Source organism: Rana temporaria, chromosome 1 (genome assembly GCF_905171775.1).
Source record: "Rana temporaria chromosome 1, aRanTem1.1, whole genome shotgun sequence".
Taxonomy (NCBI): Eukaryota; Metazoa; Chordata; class Amphibia; order Anura; family Ranidae; genus Rana; species Rana temporaria.
Window position 1 is genome coordinate 123,706,709 of NC_053489.1, and position 26,289 is coordinate 123,732,997.

General features: G+C 43.3%; 1 protein-coding gene across 1 annotated transcript in view; it reads right to left on the minus strand.

The window, feature by feature from the left end:
* MCTP1 (multiple C2 and transmembrane domain containing 1) overlaps window positions 1-26,289 on the minus strand; it is a 1,082,102-nt gene that overhangs the window by 446,063 nt on the left and 609,750 nt on the right. The gene's annotated exons all lie outside the window — the stretch shown is intronic.

Below are 26,289 nucleotides of genomic sequence, written 5' to 3' on the forward strand. Positions count from 1 at the left end.
AGGAGCCTGGTCCGTGACAAGATGGCCAAGATAAATGCCCATGCCACGGGCACTGGCGGAGGACCACCCTGCTCCGTCAGGCTGACTGAGGAGGAGTGGGCAGTGGCCCAGTGCTTCCACAGACAACAAGTGGTGGGCCTGCCTGGCTTTGACTCTGAGGAGGGCGTGAGGACAGGTAATATTTTTTTTTTATATCTGGTGAGTAGCATGTGTGGGTGGGGGAAGGGAATATGTGCCAAGTGTGTGGATCCTCCAACCTGTGAATGTTTTGTGTCATCCACAGATGGCCAGGAGATTGCTGGGCCATCAGGCCAGTCTGCTCCATCCCCCGGACAACAGGCTGCTGAAGAGCCCCAAGAAAGCCAGGAGTCCTCAGGGGAGGGGAGTGGCCACACCTCACATCATGAGGGGGTTGAGGAGGAGGAGGATGGGGATGATCGGATGGACCTTGCCAGGGAAATCCTTTTGACTTCGGATGTGGTTCCCCCTGAGGCTACCCCTGAGGCTACCCCTGTGGCTGGCAGCAGTCAGGCCTCCATCAGGGGTAGCCCCTCCCACTCCTCCCCCAACAGGGCTCCCCCCACAAGGGTCTCTCTCTCCCCTCCTCCCAGGTCACAAGCCTCAGCTGCAGGCAGGCAGGGTGGCCGAGGTTCTGCCGGCCAATCTGCAGAGGGACCAGGCCCGGCAGACCCAACATCTGGGTCAGGTCACCCGGACTTTGGCCCAGATGGAGGACAGCCTCGGCTCAATTAAGGACTCGGTCAGTGATGTGGGCACAAACTCCTTGGCGGTCATAACATGCATTTGTGACCTGCAGACCGCCACAGCAGGCGTGTCCCTGGAGGTGAGTGCCCTGACCCAGGCTGTCCATGCAAACACCCAGGCTGTCCAGGCCAATATGGCTGCCCTCACTGTGGGTCTGACCAGGATAGCCGTGGCCTTGGAGGGCAGGCCAGTAGGGGAACAGTCACCAGGGGAGGCTCCTCCTTCCCCTGCTCCCCCCCCATGAGTCTCCCCTGGTTGGCCATGGCCGTGCCCGTGGCGGCCCAAGCGTAGCTCACGCCGCCGCCATTAATTTTGGTTGTACTTTTGATTTTTATTATTTTTTAAATTATACTATGATTATGATTTGTTTTATGTGTGTGAATGATGTATGAATGTGGGGGTGACATTCCTGATGAAAAAGGGTGTCACCCTCAGTTTTGGTGGAGTAGGGATCCCGAGGACCAGGGAGAAGTGATCCCAGGTCCATGTGAATGGTGTATGAATGCACAGTGACATAATTGGAGCCGTGGCGTGGCGTTGCTGCTCCCTAGTACCATGGGGGGTACTTGGGTCTAATCCAATTCGATGAGGATGTAATGTGTCTGTGCTAGGGACCACAGTGGGTGTGCATGCATACATTCTCATTGTGCCATGAATAATGTGTGTGTTTACTGTGCAAAGATGCATTCTGCGAGGCGTCTCCTGGCTGCTGTTCCCTCAGAAGAGGGGGTACCCTCGGTTACTAAAGTCACTAGTATAGCTATGAGCATGGATGCCCCTGGCATGTTGGCATACAGATTGTTGTCCTGCAAGTGTGTGTGCTCAGCTCTTCCCTAACGGTGTTGCTTTAGCTGACATTTACACGGCTGGTGTAAAGTTAGGGCAGATTTTATAAGGTGTAATTTTACACCGTGAAACTAGCAGATGCGCACAGGGCGTAGCCTACGCCGCACAGGCGTACTTTTGTGGATCGCCCTATCTCCTTCATTTGCATATTAGCATAGAAAATCAATGGTGTGTCTAGCGTATTTTGCGCTTCAAGATGCACCAGTGTAATCGTTTTATGTCGGACGGAAAAATCAGGTTTTCAGGCGTATTTCGTTTTGAGGATCAGGCGCAAAGATACGCGCGCCGCATTTTTCAATTACGCCGTGCATCTTTAGATACGTCGGCGTAAGTGCTTTGTGAATCTGGCCCTATATATCACTGTCTATCTCTACCAACACAAGCCCCACTGACCGACAAATCGTTTTAAAAACATCTGGAGCTAGCGTAGCCCTTTTTTAGGAGGGGGTATGAGAAATAGCCCTCCCCAAACAGGATATTTTACTAAACCTGTAGGCGACATAAGAGAATCAGAACCGTTGCTAATTGGAAGCATGGGTTTGATAATAAAGTTGTCAGTGCCTCCACCTAGGACAGGGCCTATGTGATTAATTTCATTCGTGCAAAATTAATCAATAATCTAAACAACCTAATTGGGAGCAGAAAAACTACTGCCACCAGCATATAACATAAAACATAAGTACATAGATACACACCAATATTGAAATAATACAAGCTTTATAGAAGAAGAGATTATAACATCCAATGTACCAACAGGTATTATCAACAAAAGGGCCGATAGGAGCTCTGGTGGAATTGTGCACATATACCCGAGTATATATAATTATTAATAGAGATACTTCCAGATGAATGTTGTAGCAAAGTCCAGTTGCAGGGGCCCCCAAGGATAATGTGGCATCTGTCATTGTGTCGGAGACCTGAAGACAAGATCAGCAGTCATAGGGGGATCCTCCAACTGTTGTCCAATCAGCCTGAAACAAAGCTTCTCGCTGGCAGGAGCTGTGGCGCAGCACTGGAACTCTAAGTTATTCTATCTACTCTGTGCTTAAGTCCCTCCCTAATAGTTTCTAATTTGACATGCAACCTGACCTCTAAGCCAATAAAGTCTGACTTGGCTCTAGCCTATGCTGGTTATCAATCCCTAAACTAAAACTAGTTATATAATCCCAGAACAGAAAGGGGCAGAATTAACTAGAATAGCAGGAGCTGCTGCATAAAACTACAATAACAACAGCTGCATATAAACTCTATTGCAATAAACTGGTTCACCTAGTAAGATACTGGAAGGTGAACCCTACACATACAGTAGCACAAACCTATCTATCTGGCACTGTGCATGTGAAATGATAACAAGGACAGGGCAGAGCTACTCTGTCTGACACAAGGATTTAGATATACCCTCAGCTGCTTCAGCTTAACTATTAGGTCAGAGGAATGCTTGCATAATAGTCCCTTCTGGCGTGGGGTTTAGCAGCATGGGCAGGACTTTTTCTCTCTATGCCCACTTCCTTCTTCTGGGGTATTTTAAAGCCAACAACCCAGGGACAGAAAGTGCATACTTAATACTGTATATTTACAGGCATTTACAAATTCAAACAGTAGAGGGCAGCAGATCCCTACACATTTCCCCTGGTGAAATATTTAAGTCCCAATTTAAGAAAAAAGTGTTGTCCTCTTCTCCTTACAATAGCTTTCTGAGAAAAAACAATAAGTTAGTAGCAACGCATGCCAGGTGAAGTAAAAACATGCAACATGTTGACTAAATTGGAGACTACTTCTACCCAAACATGATACATGTGAGGCTGAGTGATAAACCTGGGGTCCCTCAAATGATCATAGTTCAAAACAGGTGGAGGATGTTTAATCCTCTGCCCTCTCCATACTTCCCTCTGATGTAATCCTGTGTTTTCAGGCACTGAACTAGGACTATGAATCATGGGAAAAGATGGCAATGGCTGTGTAGAAGGACTGAGCCCCTAACTAGGCGTGCTCACTAATTGAGGCAAAAACTCTGGAGATTCAGGGTCCAGTAGTTGGGCTAAAGACCTCAGGAGCTACAGTCCAATCACTGACATGGGTATCAGGAAGATCAGATGAGAGGTCTGCCTGAAGTCACACTCTGAAATGTCATCTGAGCCATCTTTGTCACTGACTTGAGGAACAGGCAGAATATAATTTCTATGCCAGGCTTTAATCCTGCCTTCTGGTGCCTTTATCCTGTATACTGGAATCCTGGGTAATTGGTTCACCACTGTAAAAATCTAATTTCACCATCTGTTGGTCAGCTTATGCTTTCCAGATACTCCCAAGTTCCATAGCAAGACTTGATCACCTGGTTTCATATCTCTGTATCTCAAACGGAGATCAAATATTCTTTTGTCCCCTTAGTTTATTTTAGCTCCATTTTCTACAGCTAAACAGTAAGCAGACTTGTGGGTATCTTTCAGATGAGCCACATATTGGTAATGACTTTGATGGCTAATATCATCAGTGCAGACTCCTAGCAGTGGATCAATGGGAAATCTAGGCTCCCTCCCAAACATCAGGAAATAGAAGAAGAATCCTGTATTCACTATTTTTGGTAACATAAACTAATCCTGGAAATCTATCTTACAGCTCCAATGTTCTTTGAACTAGGTTTACACTTGAGTGAATTGATAAATGGATAAGACAGCCAGGCAGCGATGTCCTGTGGCATGCAGTTTGGCTGTCTTTAGGACATACGTAAAAGGATTATCAACTGTTCTTACTTTAAACGTAGCTATATACAGATGATCATGTAAGCACCAGGAACTCCAATTTTTGGGCTGGGGAGTTGTGCCTACTAGGAGGGAGGCTTTGGCTGATGAAGGCCATTGGTCGTAGCCCAGTTGGATACTCTTGGTAAAATGCCCCACCCTTTCCTTCAATGCTAGTATCCCCATGGTGCACATACTGTTTCTGAAAAAGCAGCTGACACAGGAACCAGTTTTAGCATATGCTGATTATGCTAAAACTGGTTCCTGTGTCAGCTGCTTTTTCAATTGAGTGAAAGTTTTCTTACATGCAGAAGTCAAGTGGTCCCCAAAAGGACTTTTGGAGACCTTTTTTGATTCCCTTGACTGCACCCTTTGAATACCCTTCTACAATCTGAGGTAGTAGCCACAACATCAAAGGAAAGGCTGTACTTCTGTCATTTTGTGAAACTGAGGCCAGTTCCCCATTGCTTTAACTTTGGCTGAATCAGTGGCCACTTCTTCAGCAGAGACAATGTGACCCACAGTAATTGATAATCTCCAGAACTTAAACTTATCTGACAATTTCAGTCCCTCTTCTTTTAGGCTATGCAATACTTGCATGAGTGTTTTTTCCTGTTTATCTAGTGTAGCCCCAAATACAATAATGTCATTGAGGTACACAAGAACTAGAGTACTAGAACACTCAAAACTTTTTCCATTACCTTTGGAGTGTTGCAGATGCACCTCCTATGCCTTGTGGTATGCAAGTAAATTGACAGAAGCCCAAAGGTCATATAAAAGCTGTCTTTTCCTGATCTTCGCATGCCATTGGAACTTGCTAGCATCTAGACAGTAGATCTAGCACGGTTAACCAACAATTTCCATTTAAATCCCCCAGTGCTTCTTCAATTCTGGGCAGTGTATATTGATCAGGTATTGTCCTTCGATTCAGAGTTCTAAATCTATACACAGATGGATGGATCCACATTTTTTTTCTATCACGATGGGGGAGGCATAGGGAGTCTATCAACAAAGATCCCCTGGTCTTTCATCTGATATACTGTATAATGTCTGTTTTAGCTCAACCACATCTTTTGGTGCTATTCTCCATGTTTTTTCTCTGAAGGGAGTAGCGTTGATTAGTCTAGATGTGTGTTATAAGCATTCTTAGCCTAGGCTTCATCCATAATACCTGCAGAGAACAGAGAACTGGCACATTTGACAACTGCTGAGTCAGTTTCTTGTTCCAGAGCCTTGGAAACTTCGGGTAGCTCAAATTGAGTAGAAGTTGTATTTTTGACTTGGACTCTGCACGCTTCAGCATAAGAGTTAACACCCAGCAAAGGGCAGTAGATAGCTACAACGTGAAAAGGACCAATTATGACAGGCTGGAGAGAACAATTTTTCGCAGTCGCAGTAGACAATTCCACTCTGACTCTCCAGCTCTTTTTCTCAGGGATCCCCATCCACCCTTCTTTGTTCATCATCTCCATAACATACACTGCTCAAAAAAATGAAAGGAACACTTTTGAATCAGAGATTCCAGGAGACAGGCAGTTACTCTAGGAGAGCTGGACAGAGCTGTAGAAGGTCCTAAACCCATCAGCAGGACCGGTATCTGCTCCTTTGTGCAAGGAGGAACAGGATGAACACTGCCAGAGCCCTACAAAATGACCCCCAGCAGGCCACTGGTGTGAATGTCTCTGACCAAACAATCAGAAACAGACTTCATGGGGGTGGCCTGAGGGCCCGATGTCCTCTAGTGTGCTCTGTGCTCGCTGCCGGACACTGTGGAGCTTGATTTACATTTTCCATTGAACACCAGAATTGTCAGGTCCGCCACTGGTGTCCCATGCTTTTGACAGATGAGAGGAGCAAGTTCTCCATGAGCATTTGTGACAGACGTGAAAGGGTCTGGAGAAGCCGCGGAGAACTTTATGCTGCCTGTAACATCGTTCAGCATGACCGGTTTTGTGGTGGATCAGTGATGGTCTGGGGAGGCATATCCATGGAAGGACGCACAGACCTCTACAGGCTACACAATGGCACCCTGACTGCCATTAGGCATCGGGTTAAAATCCTTGGACCCATTGTCAGACCCTACACTGGTGCAGTGGGTCCTGGATTCCTCCTGGTGCATGACAATGCCCGGCCTCATGTGGTGAGAGCATGCAGCCAGTTCCTGGAGGATGAAGAAATTGATACCATTGAATGGCCCCCACGCTCACCTGACCTAAATCCAAAAGAACACCTATGGGACATTATGTTTCGGTCCATCTGGTGCCACCAGGATGCACCTCAGTCTGTTCAGGAGCTTAGTGATGCTCTGGCCCAGATTTGGGAGGAAATACCCCAGGACACCATCCGTTATATCCGTCTTATTAGGAGCATGACCTGATGTTGTCAGGTATGCATATACGCACTTTGGGGCCATACAAATTATGAGGACCATTTTGAGTTGTTGCAATGAAATTTCAGCAAAATGGACTGCATAATTTTTTCACTTTGATTTTTGGGGTGTCTATGAATTCAGCCCACTGTAGGTGAACAATTTGAATTTCCATCAAATGATGTGCCATCCTTTCATTCCTAACACATTACCCAGTCCATATCAGTTTAGATATTCAGCATGACACTTTTGCCTGTTGAGTTTTGATACATTTTCAAAGTGTTCCTTTCATTTTTTTGAGCAGTGTATAAAAGCACAACTTGAATAACCCACCCATAACTGCATATAGATAAAAGAACAACATTTGTTGGATTTTACTGGTATAAATGAGAATATGTATTAAAACTGTATTGTAAATAGGTATTACTTAAAAGCCATACTGGATCAAATCAATCCTAAAATCCATGCTATAAATTGGTTTACATAAAGCTTTCTCTTAAGGCTCGTACACACGGTCGGACATCCAACAAAATTTCCCTTGGATTTTTGACTTAATTGATTTGTCCGATCACACCCATAGCATACACACACTCGGACTTTTTCCTCAACCAACACGAACGTAGTGACGTTTTAACGTACGGCCACGCGATTCAAAGAGGAAGTTCAAGTTTCGTACGTCCCGCGTTGCGTTCCATCAGCTACTATATAGTTAGTTTACGTTTCGTGTGAGTGCTTTCCCGATTTCCATTTTCGTGCCTTTTTGCTCGTTACTTTGCGTGCGTTCGCTCGATAACGAGATGTTGCGGAATCCAGCGAGAGAACGGGCTATTTATGGTCTTGGAGTTCTGGCTATTGCTCAAGCCCGGACCAGGACCAGGAAGAGGAGGACTGTTTGGACCAAAAATTGGTTGCTTCATCGGGACCAATTTTCACATATGGCATTGCTGAGGGAGCTGCAGGAAAATAATCCGAATGATTTTCGGAACTATCTTCGGATGTCCGATGCCTGCTTCCAGCGTCTTCTAAACTTGCTGTCCCCATATATTAGCAAGAAGGACACCTGTATGAGGCCTGCTATTCCTGCAGAGCAACGGCTCATAGCCACTTTGCGATATTTGGCGACAGGGAGAAATCTACAGGACATAAAGTTTACTACTGGGATCTCTCCCCAGGCTCTGGGACACATAATTCCGGACACTTGCTGTGCCATTATTCAAGTCCTGCAGAAGGACTATATTCGGGTAAGTTTTTTTCTTTGTTTTCACATTTGATACACTTCATGATTTCTCCAAAATATTTTATTAGTACTTTGTCTTATTTGTATATATTATGTTATTGTCTACCCTCTGGTGTGACAGTCACAAAAACCCAAGTCGGTTGCAACCTGATCCTTCCTTGGTTCACCATATTGGTCCCATGGCAAAGGAGAGAGTTCTTACCACTTGCCAAGCTTTAAGCATTTAACATTATCTACACAAAATTTATTTAATCTGCCACCAGAGGGAGTCATGAAGCATATTATTTGCTCTGCTTCTTAATTGTTATTCCACAAATGTTTTGATATATTTTAGTGTTCTCTTGCCCCTATAATGTATGTTTTCAAAATGCTGATAATATTTTCTGCTCAAGTCTTAACTAATTTTTCTTTGCTTCACTCCACAGTTTCCTTCAAACCGTGAGGAATGGCAGGATGTTGCAGCCCAGTTTGCCAATCAGTGGAATTTTCCCAACTGTGGGGGTGCCATTGATGGCAAACATGTCCGAATTGTTCCTCCACCGGCCTCAGGCTCTTTTTTTTATAATTATAAGGGCTTTAACAGCATAGTTCTGCTTGCTATTGTTTCAGCAAATTATGAGTTTTTATATGTTGATGTCGGTATGAATGGTCGTCATTCTGATGGAGGTGTCATGGCTCATACCGAATTTTATCAGCGTCTTACGTCTGGCACCTTACATTTGCCACCTGCGCAGGACAACGTGGAGGGCCTCAACTTTGTATTTGTGGCAGATGAGGCGTTTGCTCTTGGGGAACATCTTTTGAAGCCCTTTCCAATGAGGAACCTCACTCGTGAGCAACGGATATATAACTACAGACTATCTCGTGCCAGAAGGGTGGTTGAAAACGCCTTTGGCATTTTGTCATGTCGTTTTAGGCTTTTTCTGACTGCCATTCACTTGGCGGAATACAAACTAAATCATGTTGTTTTGTGCTGCTGCATCCTCCATAATTTTCTACGGAGGAATGCTGCTAACTACATAGGTTCCGGGCATACTGATGACCCCTCAGGTGGACGTCCAGCTGAAGATGCAGTGATGCCAGCCCTGCAACAAACTCGACCTGCTGTCTCCTCCCAGAATGCCCGTCTGGTGCGGGAGCAATATATGGAGTATTTTGTGGGTAGAGGGGCAGTGCCTTGGCAGCAAGATGTCCTTTAGTTTTTTGTGAACCTTTAGGATGTTCCTTTTGAAAACATTAAATTCGTTTACAAGATGCTGTTATGTTTGTTTATTACTATTATTTTACTGATTAATGAAATGTTGCTGTGATTACCATTAAATATTTTAGAACAACCAAATGTTTAATTAGCCTTTCTAAAGTTACAAACAGCTATGTGTATTATTATTATGCCTTTTTGTTTCTGATACACACCTTTTCCATATGCAAATATACTGGTAGTAGTGATCAGATAAATAATAATCCACAAAATGTTTCAAAAAATATATTTGTTCAATCCTGCACAATCCAATGTCACTTTTTGGCAGTTTACAAAATCAAAAAACATTGTTAGTTCAGGAATAACACAATTGTGTATTTTTTGGGTAAAATGCTAAACATGCATCTTTTCAAACTCAGCCCTAGACATAGCAAACTTTTTTACATCAAAATTTTTCCTTTTTCAGCTTTCTTCACGCAACAAATAAAAAATTAGCAATGTAAATGTCTGTCCAGATGCACTTTTGTTCATTCTGTGTTTCATTTTTGGGTGTGGCAAAAATGCATGCACAGTGGTCTCCATGCGCCCCGTGGGTTGTGGTTGGCTGTAGCTCACAACATGTAGTTAGCCTTATCACCGGAAACGGACTACCATGTTGTGAGCTAGAGCCAACCGGAACCATAATGGAGTGCATGTCAAACCCTGTGCCTGCATCTTTGTCGCATACAAAAATGCACACCAAAATGAATGGAACTGCGTCTGATGTGAACTGACCCTTAGCACAGTCTTTACCAACTCTCCTTCTCCTGGTGCAATCCCAGGGTCAGAATGACAAGTTGTTCCACTTTTGGCCTTGATACATTGGGCATTTCTATATGTGCATTTTTGTATGATTTTCAGGTCAAGCCCTTAAAATATAACAAAATGACATTTGTAGGCACCAGGAGAAGAAGAGTGGATAAACACTCAGCTGAGACCCTGAAATCACACATAAAGATAGTCATTTTGTGGTAATGACCTACCATTAACACTTTTTTTTGGAGAAAAAACTCAGATTTTACAAAATGTGCGTAGTGCAAATAGAATTAGTGCAAATTCTTTCAATTATCACAAACTGAGCATGTGCAAACAAGGCTAATTACAAATATTTCCATGATAAAACCTTGAACACGAGGGAACATTTGTAATTATAAAACAACGATAGAAAAAAACTAAAATTTTGCTAACAGGTCGTAATAATCCCGGATTCGTCTCTGAACACCAGTGGCAGCCTCCTTGAGATTTTCCAGCTCTGTCATTGCCTGCAGCATATCAGCACTGATCCGACCAATAGTGCATCCTGGTAGTTGGTGGCCTTGGAAAAAGACAAAAATTTAGTATGTGTTTGATGGTGAAGTGACTGAGGCAATCCCAAAATAAACCAAAATGTTACAATGGGGTCTATTTTCTTGAAATACTTACCTAAACCTAGACACTCAATTAGTCCTAACAACCTTTTTCATCTTCATAATACACCTACACTACTAGTGAATGTACACACTACAGATAATACTCTGTAAATCTTGGGCCAGGTGCATATCCATGTGTCTTCAAATGCATCTACCTAAACACCACTGCCACCTCTCCCTTCTACATGCTCAAATTTTGAATACACTAAATAATTTGCTATTGTGGTGTAGGCGTGTGTGGTGTGGACCTAGAAAAAAAAAACAGGTGTTGATTTTGCAAGGCACATGTTCCAAAAACTTACTGGGGCAAACAACAACCTCCGAAGGCTCATCTTGCATTTCTTGCACTCCTTCACCCTCAGCAAATCTGGTGTCTGGGGATGTGCTGTCGACTGGTGGCTCTTTGCTGGGTCCGGCACTATCCTCCAAATCCTGCAAAGGTTGGTGTTGAGCACACTCACAATCCTCTAAAATGAAAGAATAAATCATCTATGAATCGTTGCCAAAATTACATTATATTAACATAATCACATGTGCTGCTTTTAAAGTCCACCAACCTTGCCCTGGTGAACCAGTTTGCGCCACACTAGTGTACTACACTATGCATTATTACAATAAACGCTATGCTAGGGAACAGGAGTATGATGTCATATAAAATCTATGAAGACATGTCTATATCTAGGCCACATTAAACAACTCAGGCAGATGGCACCCATCACTCTTGTTTGCTATGGCAATATGGTTTATATGATGTGAAATCTAGCAGGCGTGACTCTGTGTGACTCTGATCCCCAGGGACTCTCCTCTACCCATCTCTACCCTGTAAATGCGTCATTAATGGTCAGTGATGAGCCACGCATCTAACATAAAGTGTAATGTACCCCTTAAGTTCAGTCCTGACACCATGGCGTTTGTCCTATCTCTAAACACCCCTGTCACTGGCAAAAGCACATAAGCATTTTTATTAACTTACGTTTTGGGGCAGATTTGGGGCCTGTTGTCTCCCCTGTTCTCTCCCCTGTTGGAGCCCGGCCAAGGGAAGCCTCCCTTTGTCCCCTGTGGTGTCTTTCTCTGTGCCTTTGTCCTGTTGAAAAAATTAGAATACAGTATATTAAGGATTTGCCAAAAGTAGCCAAGACATAATAAAAACTTTACAATTTTAATGAACTGCTTTTAAACTTCCATTAACTTCTTCTGTAGGCCCCACCAGAAAACTAAATCATTAAATTTCATCCATCTATAATGTACAGACAAATAATTCTCAAATTACATGTACTTACTTCTTTTGATAATGGTGCGGTGAATGGCTTCTAAATTTTCTTGCTCTCTGTGCTTCAAATCTGACCATCGTTTGCGGATTTGGTCTTTCGTTCGTTGGATACCATAATCTCCTTCCAATACCGCGAGGACCTTCTCCAGAACCCAGTCTTTATGGCTGTTGGGCCTATCATAATTTTCAAGTTTACAATCGTAATCGTACTTCTCAAAGATGCGAACCATCTCCACCATCTCCCCCTTGCTCATGGGGGTGGCCTTGTGTTTTCTATAAACGCCTCCACTGCGGGGCCTATTCGTTTTCGTGGGTTCCGCCATCACATTCTCCCTCACACATCCCAGAATGTCGCATGAAGAAAAAGGATTGTGGTCCCGCCCCAGCGTCATGACGCACGTAGAGCGAAGCTTCACGCATGCGTAGGCTATATAAATCAAGAACGAGCGCTCGATGTCACGGACGCATGCACGAACCTAACGGAACGACTCTACGTGCAGCCGAAGGTCTACGCGGAACGAAGGTAGGTGAATACATTGGGACACTAGTGGTTACTGCATGATTTAGCTTAGAGCAAACAGAGATTGTATAAGCAGGTTAGGAAGTTACAGCAAGCACTTATTGGTCGTATTGTATCCTTTATTGCAGATATCTCATCCAAATAATGCCGAAAGCAAAGGGTGGAAAGCTTAATTCCAAAGCATTCATCACTGCTTTTATTGATCTCTATAGATCACACACATGTCTGTGGCAGGTCACCAATAAAGACTACTCCAATAAAAATAAAAGGCAGGCAGCAATTGATGAACTGGTGGCAGAAGCAAAGACTGTGTACCCCAGGGCCAACGAGACCCAAATAAAAGCAAAAATTGGGGGCCTGAGGAGCACTTTTAAGAGGGAGCTCAAGAAGATTGAGTGTTCAAAAAGATCAGGAGCGGCAGCAGATGATGTTTATGTGCCCAAGCTATGGTACTTCAGCAGCCTGATGTTTTTAAAGGACCAAACAGAGCCAAGAAAACATCTGTCCACACTTGCATCCGCATCAGCAGAGGCCACAGATACTGAGGCTGAACCAACTCAGGATGAGGAGGAGGAGGAGGAGGAGGAGGAGGAGCTCAGCTTGACACAGGTATAGTATTCCTGAAAATATGTGCATTCAGATATACTATGATCAGTGGCGTTGCTAGGGGGGTGACATGACCAGAGGTGTAGGGTGCTGGGTAATGTAAAGGGGTCCAGACGTGCAGTTGTGGAGAGGGGTACACAGTAGTAACAAAATGATATTGAAGGATGCAGAGGTATGCAGGGGGCACAGTGGGGTGTTTGTACATTTTAACGTGTGGGGGGGGGGGCCAGATATTGGATCTGCCCCGGGTGCTAAATGCTCTAGGTACGCCCCTGACTATGATGTTAATGTGTTGTTATGATGGCAAGAAAATAAAATGATGCTCCTTTTTCAGACACAGGACGTTGCCAGCCAAGAAGAGGCTGGGCCCAGCAGACAGTCCACACAATGTAGAATCCCTACACTGAACCCTCCTAGGAAAAGGGCCAAGAAGAGGCAACATCTGGATGATGCCACGGCTGATTTTCTAAGTAGGGCCACATCGGTCATCACCACAGCACCCGATAGTGCAGAAGGGTTTGGCTGTTTTATAGCAAACAAACTACGGGAGATTGATGCCGATCAAAGGGAGCTATGTGAGGGGATCATGGTCCAGCTCCTTAGCAAGGCCAGGAAACGGGAGCTAACCCCTATTTCACATGTCTGTGATATAGATCACACACCTCCAGCCAATGTACAACAGGCCTACCAACAACAGACAAGCTTCCAAGCACACCCAGCCTACCCACACCAGCCAACCTACCCACACCAGCCTGCCTACCCACACCAGCCAACCTACCCACCCCAGCCAACCTACCCACACCAGCCAACCTACCCACCCCAGCAAGCCGAGCCACACCAGCCAACCTACCCACCCCAGCAATCCCACCCACCCCAGCAAGCCGAGCCACACCAGCCAACCTACCCACCCCAGCCAACCTACCCACCCCAGCCAACCTACCCACCCCAGCAATCCCACCCACCCCAGCAAGCCGAGCCACACCAGCCAAACTACCCACCCCAGCCAACCTACCCACCCCAGCAAGCCCACCCACCCCAGCAAGCCGAGCCACACCAGCCAACCTACCCACCCCAGCCAACCTACCCACCCCAGCAAGCCCACCCACCCCAGCAAGCCAACCCACCCCAGCAAGCCAACCCACCCCAGCAAGCCAACCCACCACAGCAGCATGGGGGTCAGTGGCCAACTCAGAGCCCCGATTTTAGGGGATACTAATTTATCTTTAAATATCTATGATTTTGAACATATTTTTGCTATTATTTGTAGTTGAGTATGTTTTGTTTGGTTTGGCTTAAGAAAAAATGCTCGAATTATGGCATAAAATCTTTATTTTTTAGATATTATTGTTTTTGGTATTGTGGTGTGAGTGTTAAAAATTATAACGCTTCAGCTGATGAGGTGTGAAGTGTGGAGAGTGTTGGCCAGTTTTGTATGCTGAAATATCAGCCTGTTGAAGTACCACAGCCTGGGCACAAATATGTCTGCTGCTGCTGCTCCCCATCTTTTGGAGACCACAATCTTCTTGGGCTCCTTATATTTTAGTTAATGCTCAGGTCCCCAAGTTTGGAGATTATAACCTAATTTATGTATGCCCTGGGGTACAGAGGCTTTGCCAACTCAACCAGTTCTTCAATTGCTGCCTTCCTGTTGTTTTGTATTTGGATCTGTTATTATTTTTCCCATTTTTTGCAAAATAAAATGATGATGCTAAAAACTTGTGCATTATGTGTGGAAAGTCAAATGTAAGTTTGTGAGTAGGCAGGCCCTTTGCTAAAATTGAAGGGACATAAATAGGGTAGTTATTACTTTGCCCAGCATAAAGAATTGGGGATATTTATTGGTTTTGCATTTCAAATAAATAAGAAAAAAAAGGCTGGATTCATATCCAGAAAATACACTAATCCAAAGTAAATACATTTGTTTTTAATCCGTCCGTATCACCAGTTGAGCAGATGTACATATTAGGACATTCTAAAGAAAAATAGAATATGCGCTGCTATTTGAGATTTCGAAACTTGCCGCGTGACGAATGAGCATTTTCAAATACGAACGCTAGTTTTACTAGACAGCTGGCTTCCGGGTGCTCTTTATTTCGGGGCATGCGCATTTAGCTTTTTTTGAAAAATCCGATGGTTTTCTGTACACACGGTCGCACTTTGCACAATCGGACTTTTCAGAACAGAAAGTTGGTCCGTTCACAGACCCAACTTTTTGTCCGATTGAAGCCAAAAAAGTTGGTCCGATGGAACGTACACACGGTCGGAGAAATTAGAAAAGTGCCGGATTTTGAAGTTGGTTGGCCGAAAATCCGACCGTGTGTACGGGGCTTAACTCCCAGAATTAACTGCTAGCTATCATACCACAAATACAGGCCTATAATACATTAAAGTGTATATGGATAATTAATATATGGCCTTCAGGTGATAGATCCACTTAGGTCAACACGTTTCATGAAATAGCTTCTTGAGGACACTAAGGACCAAGTGAGAAAGTAGCAATTTTACTAAATGCAGTGAAAAAATACATTAAAACTTTGTTTACAATTAATATTAGTCTATGCATCACATTATAAGGTAACTACTGACATTTTTTAAATCTGTCAAACATGCTTATGCATGTAAGCTATTTATACCAATGGTCAGTGGTTGCAGCAAATGATCAGGAGGCTACCCTTGGGGAAGGCACTGAGACAAGATGACAGAACAAAGGAACGGCATTCCTCCCAGGTGTTTCTTGTGGTAGACAAGATAGTGCCTAAATGTAGATTATACAACATGTAAATTCTTTCACCAGCATGTAACAATTACTCACATCATAAGGCCAATAACCTGCAGACACTATGTGCAACTCACATAACGTGTGCTAGATGTAGGAAAGCCAAATGCCTGCCTTTTAAAGGTTATCCATGTCAACAGAAGGCCTGAAATCTATAAGTGTAATGGAATCCACAAACTAATACAACATAAAATTAATAAGCTATTCATCACCAGCCCTTAAAACCACAAACATACCAGAGCTTTTTTTCTCAGAAAATAAGTGCAGGAACTCAACCACGACCCTGTTCAGATTTCAAAAACAGTAGAAGGGTCTTAAAGGGGCATTAAATACCAGGATTGCATTACATACATAGTGCATAGTTCAGGGGGTTACACACAGAGTGCAGAGCTGTCACCTGTAAACACAGAAACCAGACTTCAGTGTTTACAAGTGATTGTGGCGAGCAGGCACCAAAGGGTCTGAGCCAGAGGTGGTGGAACTGAGTTCCCCCAAGTTCCCCCTGAAAAAAAGCCATGGATACAGCACATGCTTACTCCTTTCAACAAAAGCCAAAAAATAGTAAATTAAGACTGGTAGTGTTGCTAAGGGCAGGTCACAACTTGTAGCATGTTTGCCTGAAATAACAAAAACATAGATTAAATGATAGCAATCATGCTTATCTATTTCAACATATCGTCATAACTTACCCTAGTTCTAAGGCCTCCTGCACACAGCAGTTGTAGACTTTGTTCTTTCGAAGTGCAACAGTACAGAAATGCAGCATGACAAAAGTGCATAGTTTTGAACAGCAGTAGCTGGATACATGCCACTAGGGGGCCCCATCGGGGTTGCCAGCCTCAGTAAAATCAGGGACAGTATGTAAAAATCTGTGTTTTTTCACATCTGTCCCTGAAATGTCCCTTACCAACATCCTTTTGGTATCTTTTCAATGTGTATTCTGTGTGTATGTATACTGTGTGTGTATATTGTATATGCATACTGTATGTGTGTGTGTATACTGTGTGGCCCCATAATCTATTGCCTGGGGGCCCCATAATCTCCTATTACCCGGGGGCCCCATGAGTTGTCAGTCCGCCCCTGGTGAGGCCTGTGGACCATAAACATGTAGCTTTTGGTGTGACACTGCATAACCCACATAGTGTTCTTTCAGAGCTAGAAGCAGGTAAAAAGGTTGCAAACATAGCTGCTTGTGAGATTGGCAACCCTTCTCTGCATAGAAAGGAGAACCCTGAGAGAAAATGTGCAATGCCAAACGTAATTGTTTTGTGTGAGGCTGCAAACCATGCGAGTGTTGTGGCTGCTCCTAAAAGAAGAAGTCATCTTATTGTTGGTGATTCAATTGTAAGAGGTACAGTATTCATCCTAAAGGTGTTCTATCAGGTTGAGGTCAGGACTCTGTGCAGGCAGGTCAAGTTCCTCCACTCCAAATGTGCTCATCCATGTCTTTATGGACCTTGCTTTGTGCACTGGTCCAAATCATTTGGTGAAAGGGGGGATGGTGGTGTGGGGATGTTTTTATTGGGTTGGCATGACCACTAAGTTCCAGCGAAGGGAACTCTTAAGGTGTCAGCATACCAAGACATTTTGGACAATTTCCTGTTCCCAACTTCATGCTCCGCCTCAGGTGGAGCTCCAGTCTCACCCTCCTGCACCCCAGAGCTGCCCCACCGAACGGCCGCCCCTTACCAGGCAGGATAGTCCGCGGCTCGGGCCTAGTCCCGTCAGGCGGCCATCTTGCTACACCTAAGGAGCAGGGACCCCCCCCTCTTCAACCATAACCATACAATCCACAGATAGGACCTACCTGTGACCCCTCATTCCAAAACATCCAAAGACACTGGAGAGCTTAACCTCCTCCCAGGTCACTCCTTTCTGTCCCTCCATCCACATCCCAGCATCAGTGTACTTGCCGTGACTACACCACAAGACGGCCGGCCGCACCACCTAGGACAAGCAGACCCCACGACTATCAACTCTAACAGGTAAGAACCCTCACCCCACCGCCATAGAAGTTGATCCAGGATCTACCCGATCGCCCTCGAGGGATCAGGAAGACATTTTTTCCCACATCGCAGCGGATTGGCTTTTCTCGGTTAGGTTTTTTTTCGCCTTCCTCAGGATCAGCGGAGATCAGGAGAATTGGTGACAGAGAATTATGCCATTCTAACAGAAAACAGAGTGTGGCAAAGAGGAGGAGGCCTGGCAGGGATCTACAAGACTCACCTCTCGGTCACCAAACCAGACCTACAGAACTCACTTCCATTCATGGAAACCCTCAACTGCAACTGCAAACAAATCCCCAAGACACCATTCACATACTTCTCTGCTATAGACCACCTGGACCAAAAAGCTCCTCACATCATTGACAGAATTCATCTCCACCTATACCTTAAACATCAAACATCTCCTGCTACTCAGGGATTTCAACCTCTGGGCCAACTCCTCACAGGACCCCATCGCACCTGCATTGACCACTTGGAAGGATTAGGTCTGCAGCAACTGGTATGCGGGGCCCACACATGTTTCAGGTCACACGCTCGATCTTATCTTCAAACAAGATTTGGATATTGACACACTGGAAAATGAGCCCCTACCCTGGACAGATCACCATGCAATAAAATTCAAAATCGCTACAAACGCGCATTTAAAGAAACCAAAAAACCCACTATCAACACATTGGACTCGATCACAGAAGAAGCTCCACTTGGAACTCTTCAAAACTACGCTAGGGAACAAAATAAAAACAATTGAACAACATCATACAGCAACGGAAACACTCAACTCCATCAACAAGGCTCTACTACAGACAGCAGACATAGTAGCTCCAAAACGCAGAACGCTCATCCGTAAAAACAACTCTGGTTGGTTTAACGACGAGCTCAAGCTGTTGAAGCAAGAACGCAGAAGAGCGGAAGCAGCCTGGAGAAGAAGCCCTACAGAGGAAAACCACACAACCTACAAACTCATCACCAAGAAATATCATAAAGAAATTTTTAAAGCAAAAAAAGATCAGTTTTCTAATTTTCTCGCAAAATGCCCTGAACCGCCCCCGCAAACTCTTTAAATTAGTCGCTCAGTCCATTAACCCAGCCTGCCTAGAGGCTCAGAATTTTGAATCACAAGAGTTTTGCAACTAATTATTTCATTAACAAAATTGAAAAAATCTGTGAAATTATTCAGCAAAAGAGAACCTCCACCGACTTCCCTGTAAATCAAAAATGTAATATTCACACAAATATGCCGCAATCAACCAAATTCACATTAAACCCCATCTCAATCGACACCACCAAAAATATCATCGGTACTCTGTGAGACAGCACAGCGCCTAATGATATCATTCCCACTAAACTGTTGAAAGAATGTGCCAAACCAGCGTCGACCTATAACAGGCCTAAACATTTTCTCCAAGGTAATGGAGAAAGTAGTTGTACAACAGCTACAACATCATTTAGACACCCACAAACTACTGGATCCACTTCAATCACGTTTCCGCCCAGCTCACGGGACAGAAACAGCACTTCTCAAAATATGGGATGACGCTCTCAAAGCAGCAGACGAAGGAGAATCTTGTCTTCTGGTACTGTTGGATCTAAGCGCAGCTTTTGATACAGCAGACCACAAACTACTGCTGACACGCCTAGCTGAAGTAGCTAGAGTGGCAGACTCGGATTTACCCTGGTTCTCCTCCTTTTTGGAAAACCGATCTCAAATAGTGAAACTAGGTCCTTTCACTTCCGAAAAACGCATGGTGTCATGCGGAGTCCCTCAGGGGTCCCCCCTGTCGCCCGTACTATTCAATATCTATCTCTGCCATCTCCTCAAAATCATCAGTAACCAGAAGTTACTCTACCATTCCTACGCGGATGATACCCAACTCTACCTTCGTATCAGCAACAAAAAGGATCATTATCTCGGACTAGAGAAATGCCTTTCTTTGATAGAAATTTGGATGACGGAGAGTTACCTTAAACTCAATGGCTCAAAAACAGAACTTCTTCTGTTCCACGCCAACCGTAGGATTTCCCACAACAACATGGACACCCCCGCCCATTCTGGGACAAACCATCGTTCCAAGCTCCAAAGTCAAAAGTCTTGGAGTCACTTTTGACTCCAACATGACAATGGATGCACAAATAAGTTCAGTAGTCAGCGGATCCCACCATCTACTGCGCATGCTACGTAGACTCATTCCCTTTATCCCGAAAGAGGACACAGCAGTCGTGGTGGGAACGTAAATCAACTGCAGACTCGACTATGCAAACGCCCTTTACATCGGTCTCCCAAAGTACCAAATCGCTTGTCTACAAGTCGTTCAAAATACAGCGGCACGACTTGTGACTGGAAAAAAACCCTGGGAATCAATCTCGGCCTCCCTGAGATCCCTTCACTGGTTGCCAGTAAAAAACAGAATTACGTTTAAAACAATTTGTCTGACACATAAGTGTGTTCAAGGAAGTGCCCCCCAATATCTATGTGAAAAATTTAAATCTCACAACCCCGATCGTGTTCTCCGCTCCACCAACCAAAAACTACTCCAGATACCCAAGGCCAGATATAATTCCAAAGGAGAATGAAGATTTGCAGTCCAAGTACCTAGACTGTGGAACGCGTTACCAATCAGCATTCGAACGGAAGTGAATCACCAGGCCTTCAGAAAAAAAAACTGAAAACACATCGATTCTGAAGGCTAAATACAGTAGGGGATTGATACCAAGCGCCCTGAGGCGATTCAGTTCGCATGTGTTGTGATATGTACGTTTTTCACTCACTCACTCAACAGTAATAAACAGAAATTTTTATAAGCGTGGGGGAAGGCTAGAACTCCAATCAGTTTTTTACTGCTATTGGTGTCCCTTACACAAGTTTTCCCTCATTGTCCATCTGGTGAAACTATTGCTTCTGTCAGATTAGGCCTCATCCACATAGGTGCTTGGGACAAAGTGAAATTCAAGCATATTTCCCCTGTCTGGGAGCAACAGGTGCTGCGAAAAACCCATCATAGAAATCAATGACTGTACCGTGGCACTTGCAAAAACATTTGCATGTGAACAGATGTACAACCCTGATCACAGACAGTCAGTGTCCAAGGGTATGCATCCATGCGCATATTCAAGTTTATGCAAGTACTGGCATATGCTCATTGCTCACATACAGCCATTGATTTCTATGGGCTGCGGTACGCAACACCTGTGGCTTCCGGAAGGGAAAATATGCTAGAATTGTATGCAGTATGGCACCAGGCACCTATGCATGAGGCCTAAGTGGAAGGAAATCTCAGAACAGAGCTCAAAATACCTTGAGTTATATAGATATAAAAAAAAAACCTTATGCTTATATTCCCACACTTTTTTTTTATCTATTAATTTTTTTATCATTGGTACTCCATAAATAAATTCTTATGTTATAAAACATATTACCCTACAATTATTTAGCTAAAAGATGTAATAAATTCATATTTATACAGAAATATTAAATATAATTTTTTCTAAAACTCTTTATAAAATTTACAACTTGTGTAAAAATCTGACCTTTTATAGAGGAAGAGAATATCAATGGAAGATTACCAGGTTATAAATCTGGCATGTTACCTGACCTTATCATCTTAGCAATGAGACATCAGCACTGCAATTAAAAGATGCTTCTTTTGTCATTCTAACATTGAGAGCAGGATGAAGAAACAATACACATTTTCCTTAACAGTTTATTCCTATTTTACTCAGGTAAAGCACATCTAATGTGTTTATGAAACTTCTACAGACAATTCAAACGTAATTTAAAAAAATAAAATTTAAAGTACAGAATAAAACAATAATTATTTGGGTTTTAATATCGATAATACACGCTTCTTAAGTGTTTTCTGGTTATGAAAAAAAATTTGGGGGGAAAAAATGTAAAATATATCAAGGTTTCTTCTTGAACTGAAAGGCAAGTAGAACTTATCTGTGAACTTATTAGTGAATTTAGCTCCACTGCATAAATATAATGCAGCAATGCATTTTGGGCAGAAGCCCCATGACTACATCAACTACAGGTGTCTACATCCAAAAAATACAAGAGTTGGGTCTATTTCCCAATGTGAGCTCAAATAAGGCAAAGCAAATAAACAAAATACACTTGAAAAAAAAGGAAATGATTTTGGATTCCAGATTCTAAAATGTGTCCATAACTGAGGTCCCCAAAGTATGCCCTCTGCTGACCTAGCCCCCTTAAACATGGAGCATCTAGCCCCTGTGAGTGCAATCCTGGCATTTTAGTGCACCTGCTCTCTGCAGCCTGTCAAAGTTTATGGCAGATTAACCTAGTAGTACTTTTGTTTAGGACCCTATGCGTTCAAGGATGCAGGGCGGGGACGCAAGTACACTGCAGTCAGACATTTGTCGCTAGATGCATAGAGCCTTAAACGTGAGTAGCACTCAATCATTCAGCCCTGCCGGTTGCAGAACATTTCATCCTGCCTTTAGCCTGACTTTGGCTGTTGCACCTGGGCCTCCTGGATGCACTAAAACACTAAAACCTGTGCCTCCTAGGCACACTAAATAGGAAAGCTTCATGAACATTGACTTTTTCCAGCAATGTGTGGCTGCACAGAACAATCAATAGCAACAGAGAGTCTAGCTAGAAATCACTACTTCAGATAAACAATTCAGAACAAAATCAGCGACTTGCAAGTAGTACACACACGCCTTCTTGAACCATACCAAACCATCTGCCCTAACATGGTACCTGACAAAGCACCTTGCTTCCATGTTGATGAGGACAAGGACTCTTTCCCACAGCCCTTGACTAGTGGTTGTGGGGGTCTGTAAGGGGGGGGGGGCTTATCAGAAACTGTATGCTTCCATCAACATGGGGACATGGTGCTTTGCCAGGCAGGTCTCTTCTAACAAGGCTCCCCTACATGTTGAGGGCATGTTGCCTGATAAGATTTAAGAACCTTCCTGGCCTGCTAGGGGGGTGCATGCCATTTTTTTTTCACCTAAAGAAAAATAAATAAAAACTACTGTATTTGCTGGCATATAAGACTACCTTTTACTCTTAAAAAACTGGCCAAAAAGCAGGGGTCATCTTATACGCCGGGTCAGCTGCTCGGATGCCTGCTGGATGTGCGGTAATACTGTATGTAGCTTCAGCTACATACAGTATATACCGCTTAGCCAATGCCGGTGAGAGATGTATTCAAATGAATAGAGAGCCTGCCCGGATTGGAGTAACAACCTCTGCCAATCCATGCAGGCTACATACAGTAGCACGCTCAGATTAGCTTTGAGAGTCAGAGAGGCGTGGGCTGATGATGTTACAGCCTCTGCCAATCCAAGCAGGCTTTGTATTCATTAATAGAATACATTGCTCGCTGTGATTGGCTCCAGCTCCAGCAAGAATGAAGAAGGATATGGCTCCAGAAGGAAGAAATATGAAGCGTCGGAGTACAAGCAAAAAATCTTAAAAAACAGTAAAATTAGGGGGTCGTCTTATACGCCCGGTCGCCTTGTACACCGGCAAATACAGTACTTATTAACAATAAGCTAAGAAGCACCCCAAAAGTATACAATAAAAAATGGTAAAACAGCAGGGGCACACGTGGAAAAAAAAGTTGTCCTAAAAAAGTCTGCTAGGTTTGTCTAGATTGCAGTTTATGCTGGTTGGCGTATACTTCACTCTCCCTAGTCATAAAAACTACAATTCACTGCAAACTATCAATAGAAAATATACCACACACAATATAGTACTATACTGTATATAGCACTGAATTCTCTATATAGCATTAAATTGTAAAACTGTATGTAGGACAATACTAAAAGCACACTACGCTATCCTATATTTTCCTTAAACCAATGCTAGATGTCCCTCACTCACACTAAATCCACCCAAAATGTGAAATAAGGCTGCTGGGAAAGCAGTCTTTTATAATGTGCGGGCTTCAACTTTACTGTGCATGACCTTGGCCAATGACGATTCAGGCAATGCATTGTGGGACGTTTGACAAGAGAAATTTCAGCTGAACAGTTTTAAAGTTCAGATCCTCTCCCTACTCATGCCTTCTGATAACACAGGCGGACAGCTGAATTGATCCAAGGCCTGAAGACAAACAGCCTTCCCACGGGAACTGGTGTACTCTGGTAACATTGTAGAGGGGCTCCCTACAGTAGAAAAACCGCATACTGAATGGCTTCTGTCCAGCTGCCCACATTATGGTTCTGATAGTGGAGGTCTTCTCACCTGGCTGCAGATTAATTTTCCCAGCTACCCCTGTCTCCTCAGCTATCCAAGGTTCTAAGGGAAAGAAGCTGAGGCTATTTTGTGATTTCAAGAGCTCCACCTAGATAGACATTCATATTTTCAGCAAGGACTGCAGTAACTTTGTTATTACATAAGCTGCAGTTCCTTTAAACCTTGGCAAATTAGGGGGTTAATCATTCTAACCAAGTTGGAAATCCTATCCACCCTATCCACTTTAAATGTCCTATGAGCTTAATGTCCTTTGAAAATATCCTCAAAGGAGTGGTAGGCTGAAGGATTTTAAAGGGGATCCCTTTGAGAGAACAGACTATTGAATAAAGGATAGTTATATAAAAATGCCATCAAATGCCAGCTCTCTTAAAAGAATTGGCTCTAAACTATGCAGCTACACATTAATTCTGTTGGGTTACATTTTTCGAGCAAGTGTAGTAATTCTGCCATCAGTTTTGCACATATAATTATGTATATTATTTATGATGCAAACACATTATGATCCAAGTATAGCAGGTCCTCAGCTTGAAGCGGCGCATAAACCATCAGAAAAAAAATAGGGTTCAGGGGGTCTCTCATTTTTCAGCTGTACTGAAAAGCTTAGTACAAAAATTATCCTAATTAATCTTCTCCCAGCATGTCTCCATTCTATCTCACTAATTGCGCTCTTCTGCTCTTTATCATTAATGCTCTTAGAATCTTCACTTCTAACCTAAGATGAACATAGTTATCTCTATTTTCCATGACTTTGAGACCTAGGTTTTCTCCCTTCTGGTGAATTTGCCTCTTATTTCTTAACCTCATTATCTAACATATCACATCTTCAATAGCAGAGAACATCTTAACACTTGCCAAGCCTCACTTATTAAGGCTTATCAGCAGTCACGTGTTTACAGTCATTGCCACTTAAAAGAGCTTGGTTGTATTTGCAACATCACATTAATGAATTCTATGCAAAAATAAAAGTATTAGGGAGTGCTCACCGCTTTGATTCTGGTAGTGTTCTGAGATCTATGGTAGGGTTGCTTTCATACAGATAGAAGATAGTCCCAAGTTAGGATAGGTCAGTCCCTTTAATTATATTTGAAATGACTACTAAAACTGCTTCCATTACCTCTATGGTGTAAATATAGCATTAATAGTACAGATGAGGTATTTTAAAATTCAATACATTCGAAAAATGAAAATATCAAAATAATATAACCTCATGTGTGCAAAACTGTACAATTCTTTCTTCCAGCAGAAAGGTTTGCTTTAAAGCTGAACTCCAGCCTCACTTCAGTCTTGCACAGTTGTACATTCCTCCTCTGTAAAAAAAACTTAATTGCACACGGAGCTTCTCACAGTTTTCCTTATAAAATCAAGTAAATCAGACAGAGTCCACCTCATTTCCTAGCTGCAGGACATCATCTGTGTCATCTAGCTCTTTCTTCCTCAGCTGTAATGTACTTAGCCCTCCCCTTTATTTCATTGGATGTCAGTTCTTTTAGGAAGGTAGACTCACCATCAAAAGTGGGTGTTACCCCCGGCTGTCTGCATGCAAATGCATCCTGCCTAGGAATGGCCACTCTTCATGATTAAGTCCTTTTTTGGGGTAAAAATGTATTTAATTGGTGGATGACAAGTGGGATGTTATGCTGTGTATCTGAGTCATTGGATTAAATTGCTTTTAAACGTTTGAGACAACATCAGTGTGTGGCCTGTTTATTCCCACAGCACTTTCTTGTAGAGTAGGGTCATGCTTTTGGGCGGGAACCCAACAACAGTCAGAGGATCAAGGAGCAGGTATCACTTAGGAATGGCATGAATTATTGGTTGTTCCATTAATTGGATTTTAATGCTTTCAGTTATATAAGCTCAGCATTAAATGTGGGCATTACCAAGAGCTGCCTGCATGCAAATACAACTTGCTTAGAAATGCCCACTCGTACAGACTGACACATACCAAGGCATTTTTATACTTTTACAGCTTTTAAACTTTGAAATTTACAGCTTGCCTCAGGACTAAGGACTTTTGAGAGAAGTATTGAGGCATGGCAATGCAATGTTCTCAGGAAGTCATGTACAGCAAACTGCTGGCCCCTCCCACCAGCCATGATCTGCTTACATTAGGTGGAGGAGCACATAGACCTATCAATGATGTCATTAGGTCTAAAATAGTGTATGTATTAAAAAGGTTAGAGTCTAATTAAAATTTTCATTAGCATATTGATGAGAAACCGAAGGAAGAACCAGGGAAGACAAAATATAAACAGATTTAAGACAAGCTAAATGCAGGCAACAGC